Source organism: Coregonus clupeaformis, unplaced genomic scaffold (assembly GCF_020615455.1).
Source record: "Coregonus clupeaformis isolate EN_2021a unplaced genomic scaffold, ASM2061545v1 scaf1066, whole genome shotgun sequence".
Taxonomy (NCBI): domain Eukaryota; kingdom Metazoa; phylum Chordata; class Actinopteri; order Salmoniformes; family Salmonidae; genus Coregonus; species Coregonus clupeaformis.
In genome coordinates this window covers 47,671-59,773 of record NW_025534520.1, presented here as the reverse complement: position 1 = coordinate 59,773, position 12,103 = coordinate 47,671, and the positions used below count along the sequence as shown (strand labels likewise).

The window sequence follows — 12,103 nt, the reverse complement described above, 5'->3', positions numbered from 1 at the left end:
TCCGGAAGTAGGTGAGTGACTCCGCTGTCCTGGCGTCGTGAGGTAGCTTGTTCCACCATTGGGGTGCCAGAGCAGCGAACAGTTTTGACTGGGCTGAGCGGGAACTATGCTTCCGCAGAGGAAGGGGAGCCAGCAGGCCAGAGGTGGATGAACGCAATGCCCTCGTTTGGGTGTAGGGACTGATCAGAGCCCGAAGGTACAGAGGTGCCGTTCCCCTCACTGCTCCATAGGCAAGCACCATGGTCTTGTAACGGATGCGAGCTTCAACTGGAAGCCAGTGGAGTGTGCGGAGGAGGGGGGTGACGTGAGAGAACTTGGGAAGGTTGAACACCAGACGGGCTGCGGCGTTCTGGATGAGTTGTAGGGGTTTAATGGCACAGGCAGGGAGGCCAGCCAACAACGAGTTGCAGTAATCCAGACGGGAGATGACAAGTGCCTGGATTAGGACCTGTGCCGCTTCCTGTGTAAGGCAGGGTCGTACTCTCCGAATGTTGTAGAGCATGAACCTGCAGGAGCGGGTTCATCACTCAGTCATAGCACCACATCACTCAGTCATAGCACCACATCACTCAGTCATAGCACCACATCACTCAGTCATAGCACCACATCACTCAGTCAGTCATAGTACCACATCATTCAGTCATAGCACCACATCACTCAGTCAGTCATAGCACCACATCACTCAGTCATCACTCAGTCATAGCACCACATCACTCAGTCATAGCACCACATCACTCAGTCATAGCACCACATCACTCAGTCATAGCACCACATCACTCAGTCAGTCATAGTACCACATCAGTCAGTCATCACTCAGTCATAGCACCACATCACTCAGTCATAGCACCACATCACTCAGTCATAGCACCACATCACTCAGTCATCACTCAGTCATAGCACCACATCACTCAGTCATCACTCAGTCATAGCACCACATCACTCAGTCATAGCACCACATCACTCAGTCATAGCACCACATCACTCAGTCATAGCACCACATCACTCAGTCATAGCACCACATCACTCAGTCATAGCACCACATCACTCAGTCATAGCACCACATCACTCAGACATAGCACCACATAACTCAGTCATAGCACCACATCACTCAGTCATCACTCAGTCATAGCACCACATCACTCAGTCATAGCACCACATCACTCAGTCATAGTACCACATCACTCAGTCATAGCACCACATCACTCAGTCATAGCACCACATCACTCAGTCATAGCACCACATCACTCAGTCATAGTACCACATCACTCAGTCATAGCACCACATCACTCAGTCATAGTACCACATCACTCAGTCATAGCACCACATCACTCAGTCATAGCACCACATCACTCAGTCATAGTACCACATCACTCAGTCATAGCACCACATCAGTCAGTCATAGTACCACATCACTCAGTCATAGTACCACATCACTCAGTCATAGCACCACATCACTCAGTCATAGCACCACATCAGTCAGTCATAGCACCACATCACTCAGTCATAGCACCACATCAGTCAGTCATAGCACCACATCACTCAGTCATCACTCAGTCATAGCACCACATCACTCAGTCAATCATAGCACCACATCACTCAGTCATCACTCAGTCATAGCACCACATCACTCAGTCATAGCACCACATCACTCAGTCATAGCACCACATCACTCAGTCATAGCACCACATCACTCAGTCATAGCACCACATCAGTCAGTCATAGTACCACATCAGTCAGTCATAGCACCACATCACTCAGTCATCACTCAGTCATAGCACCACATCACTCAGTCATAGCACCACATCACTCAGTCATAGCACCACATCACTCAGTCATCACTCAGTCATAGCACCACATCAGTCAGTCATAGCACCACATCACTCAGTCATAGCACCACATCACTCAGTCAGTCATAGCACCACATCACTCAGTCATAGCACCACATCACTCAGTCATAGCACCACATCACTCAGTCATAGCACCACATCACTCAGTCATCACTCAGTCATAGCACCACATCACTCAGTCATAGCACCACATCACTCAGTCATAGCACCACATCAGTCAGTCATAGTACCACATCAGTCAGTCATAGCACCACATCACTCAGTCATCACTCAGTCATAGCACCACATCACTCAGTCATAGCACCACATCACTCAGTCATAGCACCACATCACTCAGTCATAGCACCACATCACTCAGTCAGTCATAGCACCACATCACTCAGTCATAGCACCACATCACTCAGTCATAGCACCACATCACTCAGTCATAGCACCACATCACTCAGTCATAGCACCACATCACTCAGTCATAGCACCACATCACTCAGTCATAGCACCACATCACTCAGTCATAGCACCACATCACTCAGTCATAGCACCACATCAACTCAGTCATAGCACCACATCACTCAGTCATAGCACCACATCACTCAGTCATAGCACCACATCACTCAGTCATAGCACCACATCACTCAGTCATAGCACCACATCACTCAGTCATAGCACCACATCACTCAGTCATAGCACCACATCACTCAGTCATAGCACCACATCACTCAGTCATAGCACCACATCACTCAGTCATCACTCAGTCATAGCACCACATCACTCAGTCATAGCACCACATCACTCAGTCATAGCACCACATCACTCAGTCAGCATAGCACCACATCACTCAGTCATAGCACCACATCACTCAGTCATAGCACCACATCACTCAGTCATAGCACCACATCACTCAGTCATAGCACCACATCACTCAGTCATAGCACCACATCACTCAGTCATAGCACCACATCACTCAGTCATAGCACCACATCAGTCAGTCATAGCACCACATCACTCAGTCATAGCACCACATCACTCAGTCATAGCACCACATCACTCAGTCATAGCACCACATCACTCAGTCATAGCACCACATCACTCAGTCATAGCACCACATCACTCAGTCATCACTCAGTCATAGCACCACATCACTCAGTCAGTCATAGCACCACATCACTCAGTCATAGCACCACATCACTCAGTCATCACTCAGTCATAGCACCACATCACTCAGTCATAGCACCACATCACTCAGTCATCGTCAGCACCACATCACTCAGTCATAGCACCACATCACTCAGTCATAGCACCACATCACTCAGTCATAGCACCACATCACTCAGTCATCACTCAGTCATAGCACCACATCACTCAGTCATAGCACCACATCACTCAGTCATAGCACCACATCACTCAGTCATAGCACCACATCACTCAGTCATAGCACCACATCACTCAGTCATCACTCAGTCATAGCACCACATCACTCAGTCATAGCACCACATCACTCAGTCATAGCACCACATCACTCAGTCATAGCACCACATCACTCAGTCATAGCACCACATCACTCAGTCATAGCACCACATCACTCAGTCATAGCACCACATCACTCCAGTCATAGCACCACATCACTCAGTCATAGCACCACATCACTCAGTCATAGCACCACATCACTCAGTCATCCACTCAGTCATAGCACCACATCACTCAGTCATAGCACCACATCACTCAGTCATAGCACCACATCACTCAGTCATAGCACCACATCACTCAGTCATAGCACCACATCACTCAGTCATAGCACCCCACATCACTCAGTCATAGCACCACATCACTCAGTCATAGCACCACATCACTCAGTCATAGCACCACATCACTCAGTCATAGCACCACATCACTCAGTCATAGCACCACATCACTCAGTCATAGCACCACATCACTCAGTCATAGCACCACATCACTCAGTCATAGCACCACATCACTCAGTCATAGCACCACATCACTCAGTCATAGCACCACATCACTCAGTCATAGCACCACATCACTCAGTCATAGCACCACATCACTCAGTCATAGCACCACATCACTCAGTCATAGCACCACATCACTCAGTCATAGCACCACATCACTCAGTCATAGCACCACATCACTCAGTCATAGCACCACATCACTCAGTCATAGCACCACATCACTCAGTCATAGCACCACATCACTCAGTCATCACTCAGTCATAGCACCACATCACTCAGTCATAGCACCACATCACTCAGTCATAGCACCACATCACTCAGTCATAGCACCACATCACTCAGTCATAGCACCACATCACTCAGTCATAGCACCACATCACTCAGTCATAGCACCACATCACTCAGTCATCACTCAGTCATAGCACCACATCACTCAGTCATAGCACCACATCACTCAGTCATAGCACCACATCACTCAGTCATCACTCAGTCATAGCACCACATCAGTCAGTCATAGCACCACATCACTCAGTCATAGCACCACATCACTCAGTCAGTCATAGCACCACATCACTCAGTCATAGCACCACATCACTCAGTCATAGCACCACATCACTCAGTCATAGCACCACATCACTCAGTCATCACTCAGTCATAGCACCACATCACTCAGTCATAGCACCACATCACTCAGTCATAGCACCACATCACTCAGTCATAGTACCACATCACTCAGTCATAGCACCACATCACTCAGTCATCACTCAGTCATAGCACCACATCACTCAGTCATAGCACCACATCACTCAGTCATAGCACCACATCACTCAGTCATAGCACCACATCACTCAGTCATAGCACCACATCACTCAGTCATAGCACCACATCACTCAGTCATAGCACCACATCACTCAGTCATAGCACCACATCACTCAGTCATAGCACCACATCACTCAGTCATAGCACCACATCACTCAGTCATAGCACCACATCACTCAGTCATAGCACCACATCACTCAGTCATAGCACCACATCACTCAGTCATAGCACCACATCACTCAGTCAGTCATAGCACCACATCACTCAGTCATAGCACCACATCACTCAGTCATAGCACCACATCACTCAGTCATAGCACCACATCACTCAGTCATAGCACCACATCACTCAGTCATAGCACCACATCACTCAGTCATAGCACCACATCACTCAGTCATAGCACCACATCACTCAGTAATAGCACCACATCACTCAGTCATCACTCAGTCATAGCACCACATCACTCAGTCATAGCACCACATCACTCAGTTATAGCACCACATCACTCAGTCATCACTCAGTCATAGCACCACATCACTCAGTCATAGCACCACATCACTCAGTCATAGCACCACATCACTCAGTCATAGCACCACATCACTCAGTCATAGTACCACATCACTCAGTCATAGTACCACATCACTCAGTCATAGCACCACATCACTCAGTCATAGCACCACATCAGTCAGTCATAGCACCACATCACTCAGTCATAGCACCACATCACTCAGTCATAGCACCACATCACTCAGTCATAGCACCACATCACTCAGTCATAGCACCACATCACTCAGTCATAGCACCACATCACTCAGTCATAGCACCACATCACTCAGTCATAGCACCACATCACTCAGTCATCACTCAGACATAGCACCACATCACTCAGTCATAGCACCACATCACTCAGTCATAGCACCACATCACTCAGTCATAGCACCACATCAGTCAGTCATAGTATCACATCAGTCAGTCATAGCACCACATCACTCAGTCAGTCTTAGCACCACATCACTCAGTCATCACTCAGTCATAGCACCACGTCACTCAGTCATAGCACCACATCACTCAGTCATAGCACCACATCACTCAGTCATAGTACCACATCACTCAGTCATAGTACCACATCACTCAGTCATAGCACCACATCACTCAGTCATAGCACCACATCACTCAGTCATAGCACCACATCACTCAGTCATAGCACCACATCACTCAGTCATAGCACCACATCACTCAGTCATAGCACCATATCACTCAGTCATAGCACCACATCACTCAGTCATAGCACCACATCACTCAGTCATAGCACCACATCACTCAGTCATAGCACCACATCACTCAGTCATCACTCAGACATAGCACCACATCACTCAGTCATAGCACCACATCACTCAGTCATAGCACCACATCACTCAGTCATAGCACCACATCACTCAGTCATAGCACCACATCACTCAGTCATAGCACCACATCACTCAGTCATAGCACCACATCACTCAGTCATAGCACTCAGTCATAGCACCACATCACTCAGTCATAGCACCACATCACTCAGTCATAGCACCACATCACTCAGTCATAGCACCACATCACTCAGTCATAGCACCACATCACTCAGTCATAGCACCACATCACTCAGTCATAGCACCACATCACTCAGTCATAGCACCACATCACTCAGTCATAGCACCACATCACTCAGTCACTCAGTCAGCACCACATCACTCAGTCATAGCACCACATCACTCAGTCATAGCACCACATCACTCAGTCATAGCACCACATCACTCAGTCATAGTACCACATCACTCAGTCATAGCACCACATCACTCAGTCATAGCACCACATCACTCAGTCATAGCACCACATCACTCAGTCATAGCACCACATCACTCAGTCATAGCACCACATCACTCAGTCATCACTCAGTCATAGTACCACATCACTCAGTCATAGCACCACATCACTCAGTCATAGCACCACATCACTCAGTCATCACTCAGTCATAGCACCACATCACTCAGTCATCACTCAGTCATAGCACCACATCACTCAGTCATAGCACCACATCACTCAGTCATCACTCAGTCATAGCACCACATCACTCAGTCATCACTCAGTCATAGCACCACATCACTCAGTCATAGCACCACATCACTCAGTCATAGCACCACATCACTCAGTCATAGCACCACATTACTCAGTCATAGCACCACATCACTCAGTCATAGCACCACATCACTCAGTCATAGCACCACATCACTCAGTCATAGCACCACATCACTCAGTCATAGCACCACATCACTCAGTCATAGCACCACATCACTCAGTCATAGCACCACATCACTCAGTCATCACTCAGTCATAGTACCACATCACTCAGTCATAGCACCACATCACTCAGTCATAGCAACACATCACTCAGTCATAGTACCACATCACTCAGTCATAGCACCACATCACTCAGTCATAGCACCATATCACTCAGTCATAGCACCACATCACTCAGTCATAGCACCACATCACTCAGTCATCACTCAGTCATAGCACCACATCACTCAGTCATAGCACCACATCACTCAGTCATAGCACCACATCACTCAGTCATAGCACCACATCACTCAGTCATAGTACCACATCACTCAGTCATAGCACCACATCACTCAGTCATAGCACCACATCACTCAGTCATAGCACCACATCACTCAGTCATAGCACCACATCACTCAGTCATAGCACCACATCACTCAGTCATCACTCAGTCATAGTACCACATCACTCAGTCATAGCACCACATCACTCAGTCATCACTCAGTCATAGCACCACATCACTCAGTCATAGCACCACATCACTCAGTCATAGCACCACATCACTCAGTCATAGCACCACATCACTCAGTCATAGCACCACATCACTCAGTCATAGTACCACATCACCCAGTCATAGCACCACATCACTCCTTCATAGCACCACATCACTCAGTCATCACTCAGTCATAGCACCACATCACTCAGTCATCACTCAGTCATAGCACCACATCACTCAGTCATCACTCAGTCATAGCACCACATCACTCAGTCATCACTCAGTCATAGCACCACATCACTCAGTCATAGCACCACATCACTCAGTCATAGCACCACATCACTCAGTCATAGCACCACATCACTCAGTCATAGCACCACATCACTCAGTCATAGCACCACATCACTCAGTCATAGCACCACATCACTCAGTCATAGCACCACATCACTCAGTCATAGCACCACATCACTCAGTCATAGTGAGTCAAACTTTCCTCAATAAAGCAGCTACCAGAAAAATCTGTTAGGAAGAACATGGTGTTAGTTTACTCCATTGGTAGACCTGTGTGTGTTTGTGTGTCTGTGTGTCTGTGTGTGTCTGTGTGTGTGTGTGTGTGTGTGTGTGTGTGTGTCTGTGTGTGTGTGTGTGTGTGTGTGTGTAAACCTACTTGTAAACCTCCTCTACTTTCAGGATGATCTTGGAGCTCTCGCCATGTCTCAGGTCCTCACAGGCCACCCAGAAACACAGGTTCTCCGCTGAAACACACACACAGACACACACACACACACACACACACACACACACGACACACACACACACACACACACACACACACACACACACACACACACACACACACACACACACACACACACACACACACACACACACACACACACACACACACACACACACACACACACACACACACACACACACACACACACAGACACACACACACACACACACACACACACACACACACACACACAAATAAATCTTAATCTTGCTGGTCCCCTTGGCAGCAGCTAATGGGGATCCATAATAAATACAAATACATATACAAATATGTACATATCTACCTCAATTACCTCGTACCCCTGCACATGGACTCAGTACTGGTACCCTGTGTATATAGCCTAGTTATCACCTCGTACCCCTGCACATGGACTCAGTACTGGTACCCTGTGTATATAGCCTAGTTATCATGGACTCAGTACTGGTACCCTGTGTATATAGCCTAGTTATCATGGACTCAGTACTGGTACCCTGTGTATATAGTCTAGTTATCATGGACTCAGTACTGTTACCCTGTGTATATAGTCTAGTTATCATGGACTCAGTACTGGTACCCTGTGTATATAGCCTAGTTATCATGGACTCAGTACTGGTACCCTGTGTATATAGTCTAGTTATCATGGACTCAGTACTGTTACCCTGTGTATATAGCCTAGTTATCATGGACTCAGTACTGGTACCCTGTGTATATAGTCTAGTTATCATGGACTCAGTACTGGTACCCTGTGTATATAGTCTAGTTATCATGGACTCAGTACTGGTACCCTGTGTATATAGCCTAGTTATCACCTCGTACCCCTGCACATGGACTCAGTACTGGTACCCTGTGTATATAGCCTAGTTATCATGGACTCAGTACTGGTACCCTGTGTATATAGCCTAGTTATCATGGACTCAGTACTGTTACCCTGTGTATATAGCCTAGTTATCACCTCGTACCCCTGCACATGGACTCAGTACTGTTACCCTGTGTATATAGCCTAGTTATCACCTCGTACCCCTGCACATGGACTCAGTACTGGTACCCTGTGTATATAGCCTAGTTATCATGGACTCAGTACTGGTACCCTGTGTATATAGCCTAGTTATCATGGACTCAGTACTGGTACCCTGTGTATATAGTCTAGTTATCATGGACTCAGTACTGTTACCCTGTGTATATAGCCTAGTTATCACCTCGTACCCCTGCACATGGACTCAGTACTGTTACCCTGTGTATATAGCCTAGTTATCACCTCGTACCCCTGCACATGGACTCAGTACTGGTACCCTGTGTATATAGCCTAGTTATCATGGACTCAGTACTGGTACCCTGTGTATATAGCCTAGTTATCATGGACTCAGTACTGGTACCCTGTGTATATAGCCTAGTTATCATTGACTCAGTACTGGTACCCTGTGTATATAGCCTAGTTATCATGGACTCAGTACTGGTCCCCTGTGTATATAGCCTAGTTATCATGGACTCAGTACTGGTACCCTGTGTATATAGCCTAGTTATCATGGACTCAGTACTGGTACCCTGTGTATATAGCCTAGTTATCATGGACTCAGTACTGGTACCCTGTGTATATAGCCTAGTTATCATGGACTCAGTACTGGTCCCCTGTGTATATAGCCTAGTTATCATGGACTCAGTACTGGTCCCCTGTGTATATAGCCTAGTTATCATGGACTCAGTACTGGTACCCTGTGTATATAGCCTAGTTATCATGGACTCAGTACTGGTACCCTGTGTATATAGCCTAGTTATCATGGACTCAGTACTGGTACCCTGTGTATATAGCCTAGTTATCATTGACTCAGTACTGGTACCCTGTGTATATAGCCTAGTTATCATGGACTCAGTACTGGTCCCCTGTGTATATAGCCTAGTTATCATGGACTCAGTACTGGTACCCTGTGTATATAGCCTAGTTATCATGGACTCAGTACTGGTACCCTGTGTATATAGCCTAGTTATCATGGACTCAGTACTGGTACCCTGTGTATATAGCCTAGTTATCATGGACTCAGTACTGGTACCCTGTGTATATAGCCTAGTTATCATGGACTCAGTACTGGTCCCCTGTGTATACAGTGAGGGGAAAAAGTATTTGATCCCCTACTGATTTTGTACGTTTGCCCACTGACAAAGAAATGATCAGTCTATAATTTTAATGGTAGGTTTATTTGAACAGTGAGAAACAGAATAACAACAAAAAAATCCAGAAAAACGCTTGTCAAAAATATTATAAATTGATTTGTATTGTGATGTCACGAGAGGCTGTGTCCTGGAGGGACGTTACATCCCCCTGAGATGGCTGCAAACCCAGACAGCTATGGCTCCATCTGCTGGTATGGTCGGGAACTCCAACCCTCTATGGCCAATCTTCCCACGCAGCTGAAACCAATCAGGAGGTGATGAGCTGAAGGTTTGTTGAAGGGAAGAGACACGGTCTCGAGGCTGGGCTCTCTGGAGGACAAGAGTGCTGCACGTCCACTTCCATGAGGAATATAAGGATTTGGAGATACTTACCTTTGGGAAATACTCACCTTTGGATATATGCACCTGTGGAAATACGTGTGGGACATTTGGAAGGACGTTTTGCTGGGTTGGCCACTAGCTGCAACGTGGAATACAGTAAGACTGGGGAAACGTTATTTGAGCGAGGGAGAGTTATGATTTTGGATGTGGAAGAGACATCCCTGAACTGTTAACCCTTAAAGAGCCACCAGAGAACAGAATTGTGTTATACTTTCGTTAATTTCCCAAGACCGTTAATAAAATCCTTGTTTTGATTGAACCTGGTCTCCTTGCACTACTTGAGCAATCCCGCTGAAAGCTGTGTAGCCTCTCGTGACGTCACAGATGGTGGAGAATACGGGCACGCTCAAGCGTTAATAGTGCATGTCAGAGGAGGATACCGAAGGTTTGATCACCCAGTTTTCCAAGTTGGCCGTAGGCTCCCCGCCGACTGAAATGGAGGACATATTGAAAGCCCTTGTTGCTGGCCAGCAAGCCCAGATGCAAGCAAACGTGGCTCTCTTGGAGGAGCAAAAGAAAGCCAACCTTCTGAAGGCAGAGGAATTGCAGTTGCAGAGACAGAGGGTTGTCCAAAATACCCGCCCAATAAAGGCAAGTGACTTTATATCTAAGATGGGAGCTACCGATGACATTGAGGCATACCTGCATGCATTTGAGGCCACGGCCACTAGGGAAGCCTGGCCCAAGCAACAGTGGGTTGGTCTGTTAGCCCCCTTTCTAACCGGGGAATCGCTGAATGCTGTCCGGGACCTGGGCCCTGACCAGGTTACTGACTATGATGCCCTGAAGTCTGAGATCCTCAGCAGATATGGACTCACAAAGTTTGGTATGGCCCAGCGCTTTCACAGCTGGACCTTCCAACCAGACCAACCTCCTCGGGCGCAGATGCATGAACTTGTCCGAATCGCAAGGAAATGGCTGGATCCGCCGAGGAATACAGCAGCGGCGGTGGTGGAGGCCGTTGTGGTGGATCGTTACCTACGCGCCCTGCCTTATGAGGCAAAACGGTTCATCAGTCAACAGGCCTTGACCACGGCTGATCTGACCGTGGAAGCTGTGGAAAAGTACCAGGCCACAGCGGAGATGCTGAATGCTTCCCGAAAAGACCCCAGGAGTGCGGCCCCACCACAAATGGGAAGAACCCGTCCAAAGGACCCCCAAGGTCTCGAACCCAGCCACGTCAGGACTTATCCCGGCTCCAGGGGGAGCCAGAAACCAGGCGGGTCCAAGAAGAGTACACCAGGAGGGGGAAACTCGACAGTGTTACCGGTGTGGGGAGATGGGACATATCTCCTGGCAGTGTGGGAAACCAGCCGATGAACCTATGCCCACTGCGGAGTCC

General features: G+C 47.6%; 1 protein-coding gene across 1 annotated transcript in view; it reads right to left on the bottom strand.

The window, feature by feature from the left end:
* LOC123486204 (regulator of G-protein signaling 11-like) overlaps nt 1–8,205 on the bottom strand; it is a 32,034-nt gene extending 23,829 nt beyond the window's left edge. The window contains exon 1 of the mRNA XM_045217468.1: nt 8,104–8,205. The gene's annotated coding sequence lies outside the window, so the exon portion shown is untranslated. The remainder of the gene's footprint in view (nt 1–8,103) is intronic.
* Between the last annotated feature and the right edge of the window lie 3,898 nt (nt 8,206–12,103).